Source organism: Aythya marila (genome assembly GCF_965140915.1).
Source record: "Aythya marila genome assembly, chromosome: 1".
Classification (NCBI taxonomy): domain Eukaryota; kingdom Metazoa; phylum Chordata; class Aves; order Anseriformes; family Anatidae; genus Aythya; species Aythya marila.
In genome coordinates, this window is record NC_139042.1 from 162,858,575 (window position 1) to 162,875,481 (window position 16,907).

Consider the following 16,907-nt stretch of genomic DNA (forward strand, 5'->3'; position numbering starts at 1 on the left):
ACTGCTTGGGACTAATCCCTTTGGGGAAAGCTGTAGTGCTGGAATAAAAACTCTCACTACTCAGAATTGAGGCCTCTCGAGCACTGAGAGGTGGCACAATGCTTCAGGGGTTGCACTGGAGCTGTCACGAGCCCTGCCTGAAGGGGTCATAGGCTCTGCTAACTTCCTAAGGAGAATGAGCTCTAGCAGGCGTGAATTTTCAGTGCTCACAATGCAGAGATGGTGTGCAGTGCTGTTTGCCATGAATGCGTGTCTGTTAACAACAGCTGCTGCTTTACATCTTCTAGCACCGTGTGAATATGTGTCTAGCTACAGAAATGCTTTCCACTTCACTGATACATTATCAGGTTTTCATGTTGAATGTGCCTGTAGTAACTGTAAGGACTGGTGTTCCTTCCTCTCCTCCCAAATCCCAACACCTCTTTTTCCCTTGGAACATTCCACTGATGGGAAACAGCTCTCAGGTCCTCTTCTATTTAAGGCTTTTGCTGTAAACCAAGCTCCTAAGAGGGAAAAGTTGATGTGTTGTCATAGCTTTGGGATACAGTGTCAGAAATGGTGTAACCTCAGTACATTTCGATCTACATGTGAGAGCACTGTATATGAGTAAGATCTTCATCTTCCCTTCTTTCTGGGGTTTGCCTTTGCCCTAGGCCTACTGCTGTTAGGTTTATGTGGTAAAGTGAGGGCTCTTGAGATGGAAATGTCCAAACGAAGCTCCTGCCCTACAAGTACAGGGACCCAGAGCCACATGTGGGGATACGGAAGTCCATACTTATGTACAGTGGAGGTTTAAGGTCAGCTTGGTGATCCTGACAGCAACAGATTTGTCACTGGCTTTGCTGATGAAAATGCACTGGTTCAGGGTGGGGCTGATGCAGTAATGCTAGGTGTGGTAAAATCGTCTGAACAAAGGTGTCGTCACTGGAGGAAAGCAATATAGAAAACTTGTTAATCTAAGCCACCCGTGGGAGGTGATGTGCCTGACCTCTGGTGCTCCACGAGTCCATCTCCTGGAACACAAATGAGATGCGGTCTTTCAAGTGGGGTACGGTCATTGCATGCACTCTCTCCTGGGAAATCTTGCCTGATTACTATTTCTTCCCTCTAGTCCTCAAACTTTTAAATTTTACGAATCTCTTGCCCTCTCAGCAATGTCTGGCAGAGGTTTGCTATTCTTTTCAGGACCGCAATGAATGCTTCTTGGGATTTCATAGCTTTAACATTTCATTGTTACAGGTCCCAGCATTAACCTTGCCCAGATCTTCAGAGGGGGTCCGAAACGTCTTCTGTCAATGCTGACAGTCCACAGAAGGCTGATGCAGTGAGCTTATCTGAGGAATTTAAAGCTGTGACCCAAACTTGTTAGCTATTTCTAAATAAGCATGCAGGCTGAGGTTTCACGGTGTGGGATCTCAAGCTTAATATCCTGTTTAAAAAAGAAATGAGGATGCGTTCTCTGTTTGGGCACTAAGCCGGGAGTGACTGATTGCCTTGTCTGCTTGGGACAGAAACTGGCAATGAGACAACCTTGCAGCCATCTCCATCCTTCCTCAGTTGGTTTCCTCCACCTGTGTATTGGACACTGCATAAATATAATTAAAATGATTGGGTATTGCTTTGGATACTGCAGAAAATATTACAGCTAAACCTCTTGGGGCTACAGCTTCCCTGTAGGTAGGCCTACAGGGATCTGAGCTGGAAATCCTGTGCCCTAGTGTGGAGAATGCCAGAGTTTGTCTTGTGCATGGCAGGGGAAAGTGGTGGGAAGGGCAGGCCTGCATGTGCTGCCCCGGTGAGGAAGGGTTAGGTAGATGGTGGCTCCGAGGAGAACCGCCAAACTGTGGTGAGAATGTGTGTGACTACAGGCCTGGGAGGGATTTTTCCTTTCAGTTCACAAATTACTTGAAGCTTCTATATAGCTACCTTCCTCCTCCTTCCTCTGGGCAAATAAAAGTAAGTGGTGATTCCTGTTGCCTTCCTGGGGTGAAGCCAAGCACGGCTCTTCACTACGTGAGCTCAGCTCTTTGCTGTGCTGGTGTGGTGCAAGGTGAGAAGGAACCGAGGCACAGATGAAGGGATTGATAGGGGAACTTGTGGTAAAGTTGGGCTTCCTGCCCTCAACCCAGCTTTCTTCCATTGGTTTTGGTTCCTTGCCAGTCTGAGACGAATTTCAAGGAAGGCCTCTCTGTTCCTCCCACTAGAGGATCTGCTGGTGGAGCCAAGTCTCAGGATCAACTTTTTTTTGTGGTAAAAATCTTAACTTTCAAAAAAAAAAAAAGTCAGGTGAATGTTACCCCTAAAGAAACTTTTCAATTTTGTCAGGTAAATAATTTTTTTAAAATATCAGTCATATCAAATGCTTGTTTCAAGTTGACATTTTTCTCGGTATGAAAAACTACCGTGTCAGTTTATTGAAAATGTTAACTTTTTGTTGTGACACTTCAGAATCGGCATCTTTCTGGACATGTTTGGCAAAAGATTTTATATCTGAGATGTGCGTCACTGCAGTTTGCAGTGAAAGCAGGTGTCAATCTCTATGTAGCAAAGAAAAATTAAAAAAAAACTTTTTTTTTTTTTTTAAAGCCTTGCTTGGATCCAAGGAAAAGTGAACTCTGAATGTGCCCCAACTGTATTTTTTTTTTTTTCACAAAGATCTTGGATAGAAGAGAAACTGTAATGAATTTAAATTTTTTCCTTAAACCATGATAGGGGAGAGGAAAAGAAGAGAAAGATTATATATATATATATATATTCATATATATATATTCATATATATATATATATATAAAAACTCATTACCTTCTTCTGTTTCTTTTTTTTTTCTTTTCTGGTTTCACCTACCTTCATACAAGAGCAAGAAACTGGGAAACACTGTTCCCAGAGCAGATCCTGTGCTGAATCTGTCCAAAGTCGCTGCTGTTTCCTGACAAGCAAGTGTGTTTTCTGCAAGAGCTCTGTGCAGAAATTCCTCCGTTGGGGAGCACTTTGGGACCATGCTGGGAGCGCTGCACAGGCCTCATGCTTATTGGGGACTGCCTCAGGGTGTCTCTGCAGTCTGCTTGTGTTAGACTTGTGCCATGTGTTAGGCTTAGTTGGAAAGAGGGCGAGGAGAAAAGGGTAAGGTTAGGACAGGAGACAAAGGGAAACACAGGGCAAGTCTCGTTTTTCCTGTCCTTTCTGCAGCTTCAGTTTTATGGGAGTGAAAAGATTTTCTTCCTTGCAGTGTGGTTACCAGTAAGCGGCCACTTCAGGTGTCATCCTCTTCTGAAAGGGACTGTACAAGCTTTAGCACCTGCTGCCTCCCCCCATTGACAGCCAGCCCCCAGACCAGTCTTTCTGCTGCGTGGTGGTGTGAAAAGAAGACATAAAAAGTAGAATTGGGAGATATTCCTTTATTATTACTACAAATAGAAAAAGTGCCCCTAGCCCTCTTTCCAGGGAGAAGCAGCAGTCTTTCCAGGGGGGTCTACCAAGTAGGTCTTGCATTTATCACAAAAACGCGCTACCTTGCATCTTTTCAAGGAAAGAAGCCTTAATTAAATGTAAAACAAAAGTTGATGGAAACTGAGTTGGCAGCCTAAAACTCCCAGCCTTTGTAGCAGGACATTTTGAGTTTGTATCTTTGAGTGCTAGATGGTAGTGATGCTCGTGGTTCATGTTCTGGGTGCTTGTTCTTATTCCCTGCCCTGTGCATCTGGCAGCTCTGGGGCTGCCAGCACCTCTCTAATTCAGTAGTCACTCCCGAGATACGAAGAGCATCCCTGCGTACTTGTGAGGCCGTGTTCCTCAAGCCCGATGCGCCCAGCATGTGTCAGGCACGTTATCTATGCCAGGTCTGCTGGCCAGGCTCTGTGGGTGGTTGCCTGGGATGTGCCCCCTAGGTTTTCATGCAGGAAATCCTGGACAGAATTATGGGTGTTGTTGCCTTCTGAATGCAAACTACAGTACTTATGCTAGCTCTTCAGGCACTGCTGTTGGTCCTGATACATGTGATGTGAATTTCTAATGCAGGAGAAAAGCGATGAAAAATCCCAGGTTGTTTTAAATGTGCTAGGTCTTTTGTACTAAGGACAAATTCATGTTTTCCTCTTGACTGGTTATCTTTACCCACTTGTCATTGCATCTTGCAAGTCCAAGATTGACTACAGCGATGGGAGGATGTTGCGAGTTCTGAACAACAGGAAAAACTTTAAATCTCAGCCTCCATTCAAGTGCAATGAATTGCAAATGCTTCCACTTATCTAGTGACATAGATTCCTTGTTCTGGTAACTGGCACTTGCTGTTCACTTTCAGCCTTTAAAGGAGCCCCAAACAGCAAATCAGGCTCTTGTGTTTAAAATCTGGAACTCTGCACGTGCTCAGCCTCTGACTTAAACTGGGGCTGTTCTAACTCGGCTTCATGCATCTCACCCAAATGATCAATTAAGAAGCCGGTAACCCAGGCATTTCTTTGAAATGTGCACTTCAGGACACAGGGGAAACAATAAAAGGATTGTATCAAAAAAGCCTTTCAACATGGAGTGTCCAATTTTCTCCATTTGGAAACCCAGGTGCAGTAATTGGCTCTTGTCAATTTCTTTCCTGAGCTCTGTGGAGCTTCAAGGAATTGATCTTTTAAGTTAAAAAAAAAAAAAAAAGGGGGGGGGGGGGGGACAGGGGGCATTTGACTGACAGTTTAAATTTTCAAACGGGCCTCCCAAACTTGTGCAAGAGCTGGTGGTCTTCGTAGCTTCTGTAGCAGGCGGGGGGCAGGCCCCGGGTGAGGTCGATGCAGTCAGGTCCCACGGGCAGCAGCAGGCGGTGGGGTGCTGCGGGGGGCTGTGCTGCCCAGGGGGGCAGGAGGTGCGCTGCGGGGTGTGCGCTCTGCAGGGGCAGCTTTGGCAGGTTTTCTGAGCTCCTGGCAAAGGCAAGAGGGAGAGAGGGCTGTGAGTGGGGTCGCAGCACCCAAGGGAGCCTGCAGCCCACCAAGGCTGCACCGCCTTGGGTTAGCTGAGACGGACTTAGGGAAGGAGGGCATTTCAGGATGCTAAGGGGTCCAGGCCAGGGGTAAGAGTGTCGGAGGGGTAGGGGAGTGAATGCCCAGGCGCTGCAGGCTTTCACCTCCGCCTGCTCCTGCCCCCAGCCCCTCCGGCACGGTGCGGGGGGCTGCGGGCAGTGCCCGTGGGGCTGCTCCCTACCTTTGGCAGGCCAGGTTACTGCAGCCCGCGTGTGCCCCCGGGCGCAGGGCGCTGCAGAGGGCTGGCAGGCGGTAGTGGCGGCGGTGCTGCTGCTGCCTCAGCCTCCCCAGGGCTCTCCTCCCGCTCTCCGCCGCCGAGGGGCCGCGCTCCCATCGTCCGCCCTTCCTGCGGGGCTGCTGCCTGCAGGGGGACAGCCGCAGCACAGCCGCCTTCCCGCACCCCGGTCCCCCATCCCGCAAGCCCGCCTTGCCCCCTGCTGTCCTCCGCCCCCTCCACCGAGGCTGTGTCAGCCCGGCCGCACCGTGCGGCTCCGTCCCTCCCTCCCGGCTCGGCCCCGCACTCACCCCGGGCCGCGGCTCCTCCGCGCCCGCTCCCGCCAGCAGCAGACGGCGAAGGCGGCGGCCAGCGCCGCGATGACGGCTCCGCTCACCAGCGAGGCGGCGACGGCCAGGCGGGAGCCCGCCTGCGGGACGGCTGCGGGCAGGCAGAGCGGGACGGGTTGACCAGGCGGCCGGGGGCGTGCGGCCCCCGGGGGGGTTCTCCCCGTGCGGCGCCCCGGCCGTCGAGCCGCGGCCGCCTTGCCCCAAAGGGTGAGGGAACCGCCGAGAACCCCCCCCCTTCCCCGGTCAATTAATTGCTGTATAGGGGTTGTGGGAGCGTCACAAAATGGCGCCGGTCAATAAACAAAAGGTTTATGCAAAAAATAAAGGCTTCTAAACTAGTATTTTCTGGTTCGAATTAAATAAAGTAATCGTCTGTGACAGCAAACAGCACTTCTGGTATGTCCTGCATAAAGCACGAAGGTAGCATGAACTAAACTCCAATTAAACATATGGTAACTGTCGGTTTTTACCTCGAACGCGTATTTTGCTTAGCCATTCTTTTGGGGAAAAAAAAAAATGAAAAAAAGGTTAAGGAAACACAGCTATCTGAAAGGAAAATGGGCTCTTGAGGTGGCTTTTCTATAAAGAATCCCTTGGCAACTCCAGTGGGTGCAGTGCGCTGACTGCCGAGTTCCCTGGGACAGGTGGACACGGTGGGATCGCTGCCCGCACTGAGGCGGATGGCTGGAAGGATCGGGTGAATTGCATTGTGATCAAACCCTAATGGGAAGCTAAATGACGTCTGCGTTGTAAACATCTGAAGTTAGGGATGTGGCTCCCTCCCCAAGGTCAAAATAATAGGAAAGCATTTGCTTGCATCAGCAAAAATAGTACGTTTTCAAAGTAATAAAATACACAGATTCAAAAAAGCCTTCAACCTTACCACACTTACGAAACAACCAAACTATGGCTTCAGAAAGCACAGAGATTTGTTTTTTGTTTCAAAGAGAAATGCGGCGTGTATGACTTTTTTTTTTTTTTCCTTGAAACTGTTTTAAAACCTCTTTATTTGTGTTAACCTGAAATGTGATTTAAAACTGCGGGTTGGCTTTTTTTTGGCTCACTGGAGATGTTTCTGCATGAGGCAGTGTACAAGCTGCAACGCCTATTTAGAGCTGGGAAGATAAGGTTTGATAATGAGTGTTTTACTGCAGGACTGCGTGTAAACTATGGCAACAAAGTTCATTACTTTTATTTTGCTATGATTGCCTTTATGAACAGAAGACACTCACTGGCTATCAACAAATTTTACAGCTCTGAATTGATGGGGAATTGCTTTATTTGTGTTTGTGTTTAAAGCACAAGCTACTTGTGTTGTTTTCGGGGCTGAGCTGAAGCCTCTTCCAGTGCAGGACCTGCTGAGATGTTTTGCGGTTGAAGCACATTTCTAATTTGACTTTTATGAGATGTCACTTTTTCAAAATGGATTTGCTTGTCTTGAGCAAGTGAAGGAGAAGCAGCAACAGCTCTTAGACCTTTTCCATTTAAAACTTTTTTAGCCAGCTGTTGCACCACAGGTTTGCTTGTAGATGGTTTTTGAAAGGGCCCCTAAGGTCTTTAATTCTCGTTGGCCAGCATGAGCAATATAGTTTATGCATAGCTATATAGTATTTACAACTTCTGTGTTTTTGCTTGTTGCTGCAAAAATAAATAACTTTCTTGAGGACAATTTTCCTGAAATCATTTTATGTAGGCACACGATTCCCAGTGCATGAGGGAGAGCTTTTAAAGCAATATAGACTTTGTTCTTTCAGCATTAAGCCATTAGTTCTTGATGAGCTCATAACAGAAAAAAATATAGGGCCATTTGCTTTGCATGTACTTTTATAAAGATCATGTGTTGGGTTATTACAAAGTTCAGCTTTCTTCCTGCTGAAATGTTTTGGCTGTGAATTGGAAACCCTGTGCCTGGCCGAATGGAAGCCGGTACCAGGTTTTGACCAGCCTTGGTGACTTCTGTAGCAGTTAGTGTGAGCAAGATAACGCCTGGTTAATGGTCTGGACACAGGAGTTGAACGCGCACTAAGTAAGTTTTTGGATGACATTAACTTAGTAGGATCTGTTGACCGAGGGGAGGCTTCATGGCAGCCTGCAGCTCCCTCATGAGGGGAGTGGAGGGGCAGGCGCTGGGGGCTTGGGGACAGCTAGGTCACAGCATTGCACCAGCTTACACAGCTCATTAAATGCTCCTGCAAGCACCCCACTGAAAGCATTGTGTTTCACTGGTGCTGATGGCCACCAGCTGGGTGGACCTGGACCTCTGCTGTCCCCTCTCAGGGTGACTGGAGCCCAGTTTTATGGGGCCCACTGGCTGAGATTGGAGAGGACCACTGGTTAGCAAAAGGATGGAGGTCTCATGCACCTAGCTGAAACCCTACAGGAGAGCAGAAGGGCTGGCACTGCTGGGGCTGGGTTTGCCGGCGGGCTCCTTACCCTCACAGCGGGGCTCAGGGTGGCTCCAGGATGGGGCACTCTCCAGGTGGAGGCAGGACAGCCTCTCGCTGCCCACCAGCTGATAGCCCTCCTCGCACCAGTACACGACGACTGAGCCCAAGGAGACGCCCGAGCCTCTGTCCACGTAGTAGTGTCCGTGGCGTGGCGTGGGCAGAGCTGTGCACTGCGCTGGGGGAGAAGGGTGGAAATTAAAGGCGGGTGGTGGCAAAGCCCCTTGCTGCGTGATGCCTTTGAAATGGCTGCCCATCCCCTGTGTCACTCCTGGAGGTCCCCCAAGGCTCTAGGATTTTTTTGCATAACCCTAAAGCAGGGAAATAGAAGTCTAATGGCTATTTGGGAAGTAAGTCTCCCAGTTGCAAACTCTGTACTGTGAGGTGTTCCTGACCAGCAGAATTGGGACCAGAAGGTTACAGCATGCGGGCAGGGTGCAAAGAGTGACCCTTCAAAGAGTCATCCTTAAGGGACCCTTAAAAGGGTCACCCTTCCTTAAAAGGAAGGGAATTGGCTTTTTTAATACCCCAAACAGCCAAGGAAGTTAGACTCTGGGAGAATACTATTGGGTCGAACTCAAAGCAGTAAAAAATACTAGTTTATGCTGTGGAAGGATACCTTTTCCATTCCAGCTTTTAATTTTTATTTTATTTATTTATTTATTTATACCCACAACTGTTCAAAACTACCCAGTTATTCTGTTTAGGTCATGCTTTTTGCAGTGCACCCCTTGTGTCTGACTGCACCCCTTTGGACTGACTCCCAGAAGCATGCCAGTCTGGATGTATGCTTGCAAAAAACACAGATATCCCAACACAAGGCAAAGGAAATGTAGATGGGTAGATTCTTGTGTAACAGATATTATCAGCATCAACATCCTCGATTAAAGGAAGACATTGGTCAGAAAGCTTAGCCAAGCTTAAAGCATACAGGTAAAAACTTGCTATGTTTAGTTTTTGAGGTAAATTCAAAGTGCAGCAGTAAAGTTAATGCAAGAGAGCCTTGTTTTGCCTCTGGTTTTGCTGAGATGATGTCTGAGGGGCTGACAAGAAAGCATCAAGTTGAGTAAGATCAGACTTTCTCTAGGTCCATCAATGTTATTAAGAGGTAATAGAAGCCTCTATATGCATAAATTTAGCAGTGGTAGGGACATTGCCAGGATGCCTGGACTGGACCTGTTCTATGGTTAAATTGTCTGTCACTGGCTAGGACCTTTCCCAACAATCCCTAGTGACAGTGTGAGGATGAGGTGGTTTGGGTACTGTTCCTAACATGCACTTTGGAAACAACATGTAGTGGACAGAGGTTTGGGAAGGTGAACAATACAGCACCAGGCAGGTGCGTGCCCTGTGGCAGCCCTAATGCCATGCACCCCTCACTGAGGAGCTGCACCTGCTCTGCTCTAGGAAGCTGATTAAAAACCATAATGACCTGCAGCATTTGGAGATTACATGTATTTGTTGCTTTTAACAAATCTCCATCCTCATTTTTTCCTGAGGGCCACAGCTCAGTCCATAGGGACAGGGATGTGTTTAGTGAGCTTGTCCCCTGGCCAGAGAGCTGGCCTGTTGTGATATGTGTAGAGATTAACATGGAAGACAGCTTTTCTCTGTCAGGAAGGCAGTTAAGCGTTGTTTCCTTCCTGTGCCTGCAACCCTGCCTCTGACGTGACATATCCCTTCCAGAGCCCACAACTGCTGTGGCCCCTAGGACCATATGAAACCCTGCAGCCCCTACACGTGCCCTATCTGCCCTCTGCAGAAGCACCCATGTGCCATTGTAGAGGTGTCCCGGTGCCTCTCGCGCTGTACCGTGCGGAACCCAGCAGCCCGAGAGGAAGGCAAACGCTTGCTCGAGTACCTGAGATGTTGCTGTGCACGTAGGTCCCGTTGTCAGAGTCTCTGGGCAGCCCCTTCCTGACGGGTCCTGCACTGGGCAAAGTGGTCCTGGGCCCAGCAGCACTGCTCCGGGCAACACTCAGGCAGCTCCAAGGCAATAGGCAAAAAGCGATGCATTTTCCAAACCTTTGTCCTGTCATGGTTTGGGGAAACACAGCATACTTGAGCAGCCCGCTGTCCTGCACGCCTATGTTTTCCCTTTGCTTCTGAGCAGGAATCAGCTGGGCTCTTAAGGCGTTAAGCCCTGAGCAGCAAAGCTAGCAGACATTCTCCTCCCTGCAGGCACAAACCCCCCATCCCTGCTCCTAGAACTGCCATCCAAACTCCAGCTGCACGCTGCTTCTCTCTGTCCCCCTCCCACCCAGGCTGGGCACCTGAAGCCTCCCTGCACCCCATGACCCACTCCCCCAGCCCCACGTTGTGGGCTGGGCAGAGCTGCTCTGAGCTCTGCCCAAAAACAGACAGCTGGAAGGGAGCAAGAGACAGCAAGTGCCTGGGGTCCATCTTTTATTGCTCCCTCCTGCAGGGACTTGCTGTCATCATCTCCCCAACCATCTTGGCTTCCCCAGGTGCTGGAGCAATGCGTAGGGAGCCCTCCTCCTCCTCCTCCTCTTCATCTGCCCACTGACAGCAGCCAGTGCTGGGTATCAAACTGCCCTGCTGTTTTTTTGCAAAGAGCTGCTGAGACCCCTGGGCAGCAGCCCCTCCCGTGCACATTTTTTCCCTCCCACCACAGCCCAGGGTTGATTTTCTGTAAACACCAGTGGAGCTGGATGTGTGCTGCTACAGTCAAAGTAGTTTTGTAGCAGCAATTCTTCCCGCTGCTGTGGGAACCACAGAGAAATCTGTTTTCCCTTTTCCTTGGGCTTTCCCCTGCACAGCATCTCTCTTGGCCTACTTTGTGATGTTTTATAACTGGAGAGGCTGCAGTAGTGACCAGCTCCTGCCTTCTGGTTTGCAAGTCACCATTGCCTGCCTCCACCTGCCTGACCCCCTGCACAGGGCTGAGGTGCCCCACACTGCCCCAGCACTCCAGTCCATGAGGTTTAGGAGCAGGCAATGCCTCCATGCCCAGGCCTTGCCCAGCGGCCACAATACCAGGTGTGTAACCAGCAGGACTTCGTGCTGGTTGCTGGCACATCCCCTGCTGTGGCTGCCTTATCTCCTTCCTGCAGCTCTTCCCTGCCCTGTGGGTCTCTGTGCCCCTGTCCTGCATCCCTGCCTCTTCTGGAGCAATCTGGGACTTACCAAAGCTACAAGGGTTAAAGCCTAGCCAATTAGTCATTAGCAGCTCCTGTTTGTAAAACCTTACAGTCTTTGTGTGAACTGGGTGATTTACTGCAATGTATGAAGGGAAAGAAGTCTGTCAGATGGAATCAAACACCCATCCCATCCCAGGGGTGCAGCAAAGAGGGGATCAGCGTTTCTGGGCACTGGCAGGGACCCCAGCCAGCAGTGAGCTGCAGCTGCTCCATCTCTCACTTCCCCCATTTGTCGTGTCCCCTTTTTCTGCTTTCCCCCTGCCCACACCACTGGGGCACCCTTGGGGGTGCCCCTCTCAGCCTGGCTGGCTGCCCAGTGCACCTTGCTGGATGTGCCCTCCCTGCTGCCATGGGGGTACCCTGCAGAGTGAGGCCTCCCTCCCCACCCCATGAAATGCCCTGGGCCCCGCTCACACCCTGTGCTGTGGCCCCCTCATGCTGACACCAGGCAGTGCAGTCATGCTCCAGCCCTCCTTGCATTGCCTGGGGATTTCTTGTCACTGCCTTGGGTCTTTTTACCAGTGAACACCCTAATCCCACTCTGTCTGCCTGTCAGAAACCTCTTTACATCTTTGCCTCTGCTGGCACCTCACTGGCTTCTTTCCAGGGGATTTATTTGCTGTCTCAGGAAAACTTCTTTCAGCCTCCCATGACTCATAATGATCTTGCTTGAAAACAACGGTATTTTCTTCTCTTTCTTGGCTAATCCATCTAAACTGTGAGCTTTCTTGGCTCCCTTAGGAGAGCGGGACCGGGAGGACTATCACCCCCCGCTAGCAGAGACCCTGCCTGGCTGGGTGAATATCGCTGCTCGCTTGCTTTTTGTCTGCCCGGACCTTCTCTGGCCACACCAGTGGGGCTCAAGGGGCAGCCCCACCACTGCCGGCATGGGGATGGGTCCAGGGCAGGGTCCTCTGTCCCTCTCCCTGCCGCTGGAGGTGTCCCTGCACTAAATAGCTGGGGACCCAGCTTGTGCCACAAGCATGGCCCCTGTCACAGCGCCAGTGTCCCCGTGTCACATGCGCTGAGGAACGAATGGGCTCAGTGTGGCCCTGGGGACACAATAACCACGCTTGAGCTTGTGCTCAAATTGCTGCATAGATGACAGGGATTATTCCTTTGCTAATGCTCTAAAGAGCTACTCCAGAGCCCGAAGGAGATGAAGGGGCTTATTATTGTGGAATTAATAGCCTGCCAGGGAGGGATTTCAGCGCTGTTCCCCGCACCCAGCTTTTGGGTGCCAGCAGCCTGTGCTGAACCAGGAGCTGGGCACCAGGCCGTGGAGGCCTCAGAGCCTGGCTGGGGCTCGGGCATGGAGGAGCACATCCATGCCCTGGCTTGGAGAGCCCTTTCCTGGTGGGAAGAAAGGACGGTGGAGCTGCAGCCCTGGGGACTTGGCCAAGGCTCCCACCTTCCCTGTGGAGCAGAGCAGGGCTGGGCAGGTGATCTCCTTCAGGGCTGCTCCACCACAGCAGCCTGTGAGGCAAAACGCAGCTGCCAAAGCTGGCTCAAAGGACCCCGCACCTGCACTCAAGTTCTCTGCTGGTCTGTGGGGATTCCCACTTAGGGATAAAGCTTTGCTTAGCCAAGGCGGTGTTTTCCCCTACTTTCTCCTGTGCCCCTTTGAACCTTTCAAATCCCTGCTCTGTAAAAATGCCCCTCGCATCCTCCCACCCGCATGGCTGTCCTGGAAGATTTTCCCCTCCAGTTATTGCTCTACAGCTTCAAACCCAGCACCCATCAGCTGCAGGGGTTCTCCCATCTCCCATCCCACATCCTCACCAGGCCAGGCTGCTGCCAGCCCAAGGGGGTGGCAGACCTTGTCCCATCCACATGCCCTGCGTCCCCTCACTCCGGTGCTCCTGGCCAGAGAAAGCAATTCCTCCCTTCCCCTGGCACAGGCAGCCAAGCAGAGGTGTGCTGCCGTCAGCACAGCACTGTGAAACTGAGGAGGTGTCTCCTTTAATCTCCTGTCAGTGTCTTGGCCCACACCCTCATACCAATCTCCTGATTTTGGAAGAGCCTCCATCAGCTCTGCGGTTTGTTGTTGTGCTGCTTTGACACCAAAGACCACCAACCTAGAGAAGGGCAAACACTTTTCTTCTGCCTTGAGAGACAAGGATGTCTGGAGGGGGGTCATGGAGGAGTACAGGTAGATGAACTCTGAGGATAACCAGAAAAGATTATGTGGATTTGGTCACAGCGTGCCCCAGGGTATGGCTAGGCATGGAGTGCAGGTGGGGCAGGGGAGGTGAGCAGGAGCCCCCTTTGCCATGGGGAAACACTCATCCTCTGTGACTGACACAGTGCCCTGGCAGCAATGGGGTCCAAGACCCACTCCGAGAGTAGGGCTACAGGTCCAGCTGGAATAACAGCAGCAGGAGGAAAGAGGAAGAGAGGGGTCAAGGCAGACGTGCTGTGGGAGCTGGGTGACTGTAGGGCTCTTGCTAGAAAAGAGCTGAGTGAGCTTAGGCATTGCACAAAGCGCAGGCAGTGTTGCTGCTTGACTAAAGCCTGTGCAATTTCACCGTGACGCTTGCTTTTGCTTGCACAGGAAAGTGGTGACAGGAATGTAGATGTGTGCCTCAGTGCCCCACTTGTCTTCTTGTCCTTTGGACAAGGAAAGGCAACCAAGAGAAATGGGAGGGGAAAGGTGAGCACAAAGGTAATCCTCTGGCTGGGACTCTGCATGTGGTTCCTTGCAGTGCCATACAAATCCAGTTTCAAAAGTAGAATGAAATGATCCCCGACTCTTTAAGGGGATTTACTTTGGTCATGGTTATCCCCCTGTTGTGTTTTAACGTAACATCCTTGCAGGTAAACTTTGTTGTATAACCCAGGTACACTGCAGTGTGTTGCATTGGTTGCAATTAAGTGATAAGATCCTATTTCTCATAGGAAATACTGTCTGCAGTCCAAGACTAAAGCACTGTGTTCATCCTGTCCCATTAGTGAGCAGTGCAGAATTTTACCCCAGAAGCTGAACTTCCACAGCCAAACACAAAAGTAGTAATTTCAAGTCAATGAACACGAGTGAGCCTATTTTCTTGCAGAAGGTTTCACGGACAGAAGGACATAGAGGTACTTTGTGACTGAATTATTCACTGTAATTCATTTGCATAGCTCTCTTGCTGGTTCCTCCTTTGTGCAAACCAACCAGGGCTTCTTTGTGGAAGAATGAACCATTCTCCAGGGAGATGTTTCCAAAATTTCCTCTTCTATACCATATTGCTTTTATTTCATAGCTCCAAGTTCCCTCTAAACCCACAATTTCCCAGCTGGGACAATGTGAGAAGTTTGTGGCAACACTGTGGATGAACCTGCCCTCCAGGCAAGGGGCTTGATGTGAATCACCAAATCTGTGCTTCCCCACAGGGAGGGACTCATCTCACTGAGCTTCAGACACCTTCATCTGTGCTAGTCTCTCTTGGTTGTTGCATAGTTCGGGAAAGAAATGGCACTTTCTTTACCTAGCCTATTTGGGACTCCTATTTTAAGATCCAGTGGAAGTTTTAGAAGGGCCTATTGAATTCAGAGGAAGCTCATGTATAAATGTCTGCATTGCAGATGGGTAAAGTTGGTAGCAGGTCCCTTAGCCATCACAGCAGTCTGTACCCTCTGGCAGCAGAGGGAGCTGCCAGCACGTTCAGATTTGTCACTCCACAGATTTTGGGGACAATCACACATGGCAGGCACTTGCCACATCTGTATCAACCTGTATGGCTTGGAAGGAACCATGCTGGTGCCACTCTATCTGCAATTTGATGGAGACACCTGTCTCTTAAAGAGTGCAGGGAGCTCCTCAGATGGCTTGTCTCAGGATGGCTTTATAAGTTGATCCCTTACAAAATGCTTCCTGGAAAAGATTTGGAGTGTCAGGGAGAAATGTAGCACAAGAGAGAAAATGACCCTGTCAGAAGAGTCTGGACACAGGTGGTCCAGGCTCTCATTGTGGGTACAAAGACTTAGGGTCAAGACTGAAGGTCTCAGCTGGGTCTCCCACGTCCCCAGGCTTTTCATTGATTAGCAGCTTTTAACGGTTGATTAGCTTCTCCTGTCCCCAGGGGCATAAGCCCAGACAGCCTTCACTGTTGTGAGCAGCTGGCCAGGTAGCTTGATGGATAACACGATACGCCAGACAGAGAAGCCTGAAGGGAATCCATACCAGTTTTTGGTTTCTTTTTATCACGCATCCTAAGTAAGCTGAACAGGTGGATGCCTGCCCATCTATTCCTAATAACAACCCCCACAATTGATTAGGCTCTATGAATTTATGCTGTTATTAGGTCAGCATGCCTCTTTGCTAACTGAATAATTCCTTGTTCCAGAAAACGCACAATTTATTTAATTTATTACTACTCGTGTTGTATATATACAAATCTATACGAGTACATCTACAGATGATCTACACAGGCATTTGCATGCTCGCAGAGACTTCCTACACCCATTGTTTATTTCCAGGACATTCTGGGCTGAGGCTTTTCACGTGGTCTCCGTACATTTCTACTTCAGTGTGTACATTGTCCTATTTCATAACCTTCTTCTAGATTACTGATGACAGCATTAACCCTTCTTTGGCCAGAGGCCGATACGGCTAAACTGTTCAATCCTACTCTGATGTCCAGGCTTTCGGCTACTTAGGATTTATTTCCTCCATTTTTTCATGGAAACCTGCACTCTCTTGGTGTTCTTAAAGTGCATTTTTGACACTGCAGAGTTTACCAGAATAGCAAAATTATTATTATTTTTTTTAATTTTAGAATAGGAATTGTTGTTACTGATGCTTTTTTAATTATTATTTTCCCCCTAACATGCTAGTCTAGATGACACAAGCAGCTAGCCCAGATGACAAGCATTGTAATGCACCTTCCACTTTGGGTTGTTATGTGGGTTTGCATGCCAAAGAGATGAAGAAACCCTGATTACTGAATGCCATTTTAAAAGAAGGACTGGGGAGTCACTGAACAGGTGTTGGACTGAAATTACGAGATGGGAGATTTTTTTTGATGCAAGGTCTTTTAAAAGTTTACTGGGAAGACAGGGTAGCCCCAGAGGAATATTGTGCCATGGCTTGACAAAAAAAAAAAAAAAAAAAAAAAGCAAACAAACAAAAAAAAAAACACAAAGAGAGAGATTATGAGGCACAAAGACTGGCTGATTCAGGAGAAGGGTGAGTGGAGGATATCAGAACACACGGATTTAGATGGCTGCTCCAACAACTGCACTGCATCCATCCATCAAGAAACGCAAGCAGGAATGTACTTTTAAAAAACGAATGAAAAAACAAAATCTAATGCTCCTTTTCTTAGAGCTCTGCAACAGTGCGTTCTCACTGGTACTGTGTAATGGACACTATCAGTATATATAGTGCCATGTGAAACTGCAGATATGCAATGAGCTGCAATCATGCAGTGCGCTGGATAACAAGAGATGAGCAAGTCTGTAAAACAGTGGCTTTGTGCTGCTCCCTCTGATGGGAATCGATAGAGTTGAGGGCAAAAGTGTCTAGGCTAGTTTCACCAGGGAGAGTTCTCATTTGCAGCTTGCAGAAAAAATGTGGTCTCGTGCCAAGATCAGTGGGGCTGAAAATGCCTCCCCCTCTCCTTCCCCCCCCCCCGTGGTAAAATTTTGTGGAGATCCCTATATATCAGGGGTTCAGAGAGGAGATCTGGCAAAGCCATGAATGTCTGATGATTTTGATGCCTTAAGTTTTAGCTGTCCAGCAGCTCATAGCTTCA